This window comes from Gracilinanus agilis, chromosome 2 (genome assembly GCF_016433145.1).
Source record: "Gracilinanus agilis isolate LMUSP501 chromosome 2, AgileGrace, whole genome shotgun sequence".
In the NCBI taxonomy this organism is placed as follows: Eukaryota; Metazoa; Chordata; class Mammalia; order Didelphimorphia; family Didelphidae; genus Gracilinanus; species Gracilinanus agilis.
In genome coordinates this window covers 160,019,678-160,026,020 of record NC_058131.1, presented here as the reverse complement: position 1 = coordinate 160,026,020, position 6,343 = coordinate 160,019,678, and the positions used below count along the sequence as shown (strand labels likewise).

At 52.7% G+C, this 6,343-nt stretch overlaps 1 protein-coding gene across 7 annotated transcripts in view; it reads left to right on the top strand.

Annotated features, from left to right (window-relative positions):
• Positions 1-356: 356 nt before the first annotated feature.
• Positions 357-6,343, top strand: part of DMTN (dematin actin binding protein) — a 45,485-nt gene continuing 39,498 nt past the window's right edge. For all 7 annotated transcript variants that reach the window (XM_044663518.1, XM_044663515.1, XM_044663514.1 and 4 more), the window contains exons 1-2: positions 357-514; positions 2,069-2,247. The gene's annotated coding sequence lies outside the window, so the exon portion shown is untranslated. The remainder of the gene's footprint in view (positions 515-2,068; positions 2,248-6,343) is intronic.

The window sequence follows — 6,343 nt, the reverse complement described above, 5'->3', positions numbered from 1 at the left end:
TTTGCCCTAATTTAAAAACAATTCCCAGCGAGGGCTCTGCCAGTAGGCCATTAGGGTCTAACCACATTCGGAAGCTACAGGTGTGTCCCTGACTGTACCAAGTGCCATGATAATAAATGTAGGTCAGTGCGTGACTGTAATTTTAAATGACCGTTAGGCCATACCCACGTAGGTATCTGACCATGTCCCCACTAACAAAAACTTGGATTCACTTGCCCTACATCATTCTCCCCTTTCTTCTCCCCTCACCCCCTCTCTGGAGCCAAACTTGGCCAGTGGTTAATATTTAGCCTCTATTAGGTAAGCTTCTCTCCTTCCAGCCTCCCTCAGCAGGGCCTAGAAAGCCTAGAGAGGAAGTTGGGGAGGTGGGGAGCAGGAGGAATGTGTGCTAGGCAGAGGGGAGCACCGGACTGAGACTGGGTTAGACTAAAAAGCCAGACTGCGCAGGCCTAGGCCCTGACTCAGCCTGAGGCCAAGGGGAGCGGAGGAAACCTAGAAAGAAGCCAAGAAAGAGGTGAGTCTGGACAGCTGGCACGAGTGACCTTCCTCCCGGCCAAGGGGATCAGTGACCAGGTGGGGACACTCTGAAAGGGGCTGGTCCTTCCCCCAACCCTGGGATGGCAAGTGCCCCCCTCCTTCAGGCCATAGGGCACTGGGCAGCCTAAAGTTGAACTTATTCCCTGGCCGTCTTATCTGCATGTGCCCCGGGGAATATATTCTCTAGGAAGATAAACTAGGTGCCTTCACAAAGGCTTACCCAGACTAAGCTGAGTGGGATGGGGGTAGCTCAGACTGAGGAATGTGGTCTGGGGAAGGCCTGGCTCGGACTCCACCTGTCCATGAGAACTTTTGTTTCCCAGAATTGCCCTCCCCACCCTACAGGTCTCTGTCAGAAGCTTTGAACCAGATGAGACAAGGGGGGGAAGGACCAGAGTGTCCTCTTCATTCAGCCAGCTAGAGAGCTTCCTTCCCATAAGGAAGGAAGGGAGAGACGGAGGGAGTGGTTGCCAAAGACAGACTGCAGAAAAAAAGAGAAAATCTTACACAGAGGTTGGGAAAGTCCATTCATAGGGTAGATTCTGGGGGAAAGAGAATGACCGCTCATTATTGCTTAAAAGGCTCCCCCTCAACTCCCTCTGGGAGTCAGACGCTGCTTTTCATTGTGGTAGTGACCTTGACAGTGTGTGCCCCACACACTAGAGACAGCAGGGGGAGCCCTGACTCTCCAGTCCCTTTTGCACCCCCTGTTTGGCTTGAGAGGTGAATGTACAGTCTCTTCTGGCTTAGGGGAAGGTGATCAGATTCCCAGAGTTTGGACCAAAATAAATGTTCTGGCTCCACCATAATTTTGTTTACCTTTTACCTAAGTGGGGATTGAACATGAGGGGGCCCCATGGGACTAGGGAAGGGTGATCCTCCAAGGCACTCCCTGCAGTTGGGGATTTGGGCATCGAGGGGCTGTGAGGGGAAGGGAGAGGTCAAATGGCAACCCTAGCTTCATTTGACACTTTGTTCAAAATCACTGCCTTGTCCTCATCATTTTATTATCGGTGCCTGCCATCTCCTTCCACTAGGAGGTCACTTATAGGTGACATCTATTTGATTGTCCAATTAAGTAGTTATCTTGGTCCAAGTCTCCTATTCCCTACCCTCTTCTCCCAGATACTTTTGAACAACTTTACTCTAGGCTTTCTATCCCCCATCCCCTCCTGCCAAGAAATCCAGTTCTCCCCTTTCTTTACCCTGAAATGAGGGTCCTCTGAAGCAGCCCCAGGGGCCCATCCCTTACCTCAAAGGGTGTTTAAAAACAACCAAGAAGGGGCAGGAGTGAACAAGGAAGATCGATGGACTGCTTGGGACTGCCCAGCATTTAAATCTTCTATCAACCTCCCCAACACACCATCCCTATGATTCTCTCTCTCTCTCTCTCTCTCTCTCTCTCTCTCTCTCTCTCTCTCTCTCTCTCTCTCTCCCTCTCCCCTTTTCCTCTCTCCCCCTTCCTCTCTTTCCTTCTCTCTTTCTCCCTTCTCTCCCTCTCTCTCTCCCTCTCTCCCTCCCCCCCCACCAGGAAGAAGAAGCAGGAGGAGTTGCCTCCTCCTTGCTGCTGTTGCTACTGCTGCTGCTGATCTGGCCAGGAAGTTGTCGTGGCAACGGGAGGCGGGGAGGAGATGCACCGAGGGATGGAGGTCTGTGTCACCGCTGCTGCTGCTGCACCTCAGCCCCATGCCCAGGGGCCTTGAATTAAAGGTACCTTGAGAACCCCCCCTCCCCTACTTCCAACCTTTACCTTCATCCTTCTAGCCCTCTTTCCCCACCCCCACCCTTGCTTCCCTCCCACTTATGCTTCTATTGAGAGAGATTTACTCCCCCGACCTTCTCTTTCCCTCCTGCCACCACCCTGGTTCCCAGTTCTCCCCTTCACTCTAGGCATAGGCTGCCCTCTGGGTGTCAGCCTCTCCCAGTCCCAGAGGAATTCCTTGTTCCATTACTGTGACGGCTTTCAGGAAAGGGAGAGAGATGGTTTGAGGAGGACCTTGGGGTGGGGTGGGAGAAAGAATTAATTCCAGGCTGCTGACGATAGAAGGCTGCCTGATTCTCAGTCTTACATGCAGGCTAGGTAGGATATGTGCATGTGGGTGTTTTTTCAGGGCTGAGGTAGAAACAGGAAGCCGAGGAAGAGGGAGGTACACCCTTCTCGGCTCATAGGCAGAAGAACACCTATTCCTTAGGTATCTCCCACTGTTTCTGACACAAGCTCAGATTCAGGGCACAGCAAGGGCAGAATTGAGGGAAATGAGAGGCAAAGGTTGAGATTCTTTATCTTAAAAAAGGAATATTGGCTTGCCCATTCCCAGGGTCATCTCCATCTTTCCTAAAGGTTATTTCTACTCTCCCTCTTTCAAGGGCTCCATCTGCTCTCCTAACCCCCTTTTCCCCTATTTATATAGATTAGATTTTTCCTCTTTTGCCCTGGGTTTCCCCTGTACATTTCCACATACTCCTCTACATTCTCTCACCCTACGATTATATCCACCCTCACAAGCCACCCAGTTCTTCCCATCTCATTCATTTCTCTTTCCCCCCGCCTAACTCCTCCTCTCTCTCATGAATACACCCTGCCCCTGTCATGCCTCCAGACTTATCCCCACTCTTCTTGCCTTCCCTACCAAGCCCTTGGGAAGAGGAAACATTTTTCTTGGGACTAGATACCCTAATGTTTCTTGGGACTAGATACCCTAATGTTTGCCATAAAAGCACCCCAAGACCTCTTCCTTAGATGCTGGGTTTCCTGGACAACAGCTACTACCATCTACTGACTGATGGTGGGCAGCAGTTACTAGGGCAACAGTGGTGGGGTGTTAAGATAGACAAATGGGGGTGGGATGAGAGAGAGAAGAAGAAGTTTGGGAAACTGGCCTGAGGCCTGAGCTCCTAGTCAACCCATCACCTAACGGAGCTGCTCCCAGGTTCACTCTGGGTTGGTGGGAGAAAGGATGGATCCAGAAGATTCCTTAGCTCTGCCTCAACTTCCCTAAGCTTTTTTTTTCTTCCTCTGTGCTCCTTTGACAAAGAATAACCTGGTATTAACAGAAATGTGCCTGAAATGGTTTTGGGGGAGAGGTCACCTGATCCTCTGTGTATATATAGGGAGGTGATAAAAGGAAAAAAGCAGCCCCGACAAGAAATAGGGCCTTTCCCCAGGCATCTGACTTCAGCTCTCAGTGTAGGTGTGTAGGACAGGCGAGGACTCCAGGGACCTTGAGACCTTCGTTCCCTTAGTTGTGAGTCCCTGAGTGAGCCATTGGAATAGCTCTATATTCTCTTCCTCTACCCCCACTTCCATCTTACGTCTTTTGGCACGGATAGCTTTACCCAAGAGGGCCGGGACTCAGGAGGGCTGCCCACTGGAGAGCTCCCCTTCTGCTTGAGGGGTAATTGGAGGGGAAAGACCCTGGCTCTGCCCCTCCGGCTTCTTCTCCTGGTCTGAGGTGCTCCACCACTCTCTGCTCCTCGGACCACCATACAGGCCTAGGCCAGGGGCCGATCCCTTTGTATGTGAGAGCATGTGGGGGTATAGAGTAGAAGAGGAAAAATCGACAGTCGGATGGATGGACTGCCAGCCGTGGGGATTCTGCTTTGTCATGATGCTGAGCTAATTCTCCTCTTGTTCTGAAATGGATAAAGCCAGCAGCAGAGCAGGGGTGGAAGCAAGCTTAGCTCAGGCATAAACTCCAGGCAAGAGTCTGCGCGCATACACACACACACACACACACACACACACACACACACACACACACTCACTCTCCCTCTCCCTGCTCAGGCCCAGACACACGCTATCAGCTGGGGGTGGGGGAGCCGGGAGGGTGTGTGTGGAGGAAGCCAGCCAGCCAACCAGCCAGCCAGCTGCCCTGCCTGACAGCCAGATACCGGCTCCCCAGCATCAGGGGACCAATTCAAACCCAGAGATCATCCCGGCAGGCTGGGAGGAACCAGGGAACATGGGTGAGAGGGGGCTGGGGGCATGGAAAGGATATAAGCCTGCTTAGCAAAGGCGAGCCACCCCCTCTCCCAACTCCTACCAGAACACCCACCCCCCATCTGGCTTCTTTCCTGCTATTTTTTTTCCTTTTTACTCTGGAAAGCCAGTGCCCATTTCTCAGGAGAGACTACCTTTACTTAGGTGGACGAGTAGGGGAGGCCGGTGGATTTGTGTTGGTCTCTCCCCTGTCCCTCTACTCTATCTACCACCCAGGACACACGGCCATCCCAGGCCCTGGAGCTTCCCAGGAGGAGGTAGGTAGCACATTTCCTTTCTCTCACCCACTGTAGGGTGCTCCTGGCCAAGCACTAAGACCTAGACGTGTGTGTGTGTGTGTGTGTGTGTGTGTGTGTGTGTGTGTGTGTGTGTGTGTGTAGTGGGGGGAGATGGTCCTGAGGATGGAGATGGGGGATGGGGAAGGAGCTGGTTGCCTTGGCTCCGTAATTGCCCCTTATTTGGAGGAAGGACTTCTAGAGAGGCTCACTCCTTGGAAGAGACCCATGTGTCTGGAGATGGCCCCTTGGCTGAGGAAGGGGTTCTGCTGCTTGGAGGGGAATCCAGGGCTGTGTGGTCTGTGCCCTGCCACAGGAGAGCTAGCTACCCCTCCCAGCTGGAAGGGCCTAACCTGCCTGTTCTGTCTTGCCTTCTTTCAGGAGTATGTGGGGTCAGAGGGCTGGAGGAATGGAGGAAAAGAAGTGTTAGCCTCTATAGTTTAGCACAGTGACCTCACCGGTTAGGTAGCAGCCCAAAGCTTGGTCTTATTGCCATAGGTTTAGTGTTCCCATGTACAAGAATGAGGGGACCGCACCAGCCCCCCCATTTTACCCATGGTTTCTCCAAACCACCCACAAAGTTAGCTCACCATTGCGTTGGGCCAGGGCTGGCTGAGGAATGAGGTTTTTAGGAGGGTGAGGCTGTAGGCCCTGACCCCACGGCTACTTGTTGCATTGGAGAGCCTGAAGTCTAGTAAGTGGGTGGGGGCTAAACAAACACTTGGGCTGGGAAGATCCCCAGGGCCCCCTGCCCTGCCCTGTCCTTTCTCTCACCCCCTTCTCCCCACATCCCGCCTGCTAGGCAGGTACCCATTCCCTGTCTCTTGTCTCCACTGTAGGTTAGTTCACTGTTGACTCAGGACTATCTGGAGAGCCAGAAAAAGTGGGATCTGGGGGTGCAGCGTAGGAACAGAGGAGATCAAACCAGAAATACTAGTTAAGTGTCTACTGTGTAGCAGGCACTGTGCTAGGCACCCGAGAGCCTTGTGAGAGGGGAGGTACCTGGGAAGGCGTGCGTGTCCGTGTGTCTGTGCATCCCTGCTCCAGTGGAGGGCAGATGGACGCCTGAGGTATTGATGGCCAGGTGGGTGGGTGCAGCGGGAGTGGGTGTCCTCTGAAGACTCTGTCAGTGGGGTGCGTGGGTGAATGCCTGTGCCTGTGCCAGGGCTGTGCATCAGTATGTATCCCTGTGTGGTGCGTTATGCAACAGCTTCTCAGTCCTTGTATTTGCGTGCATGAAACAACCGTGTCAGCATAGCAGGCAGGCAGGCAGGCAACAAATATTTATGAAGGGGCTGTGCAAATATGCTGGGAAAACAAAGGAAGGGGAAAGGCAATTTCTGTTCTCAAGGAGCTCACCGTCTAGTGGGGTGGACCACAGATGCATAGAGGAGAGGGAAGACACGGACACATCTGTTACTTACATGTTTACTTTGTATGTGTGTGATATGTGTGTGTGTGTGAGAGAGAGAGAGAGAAAGAGAGAGAGAGAGAGAGAGAGAGAGAGAGAGAGAGAGAGAGAGAGAGAGAG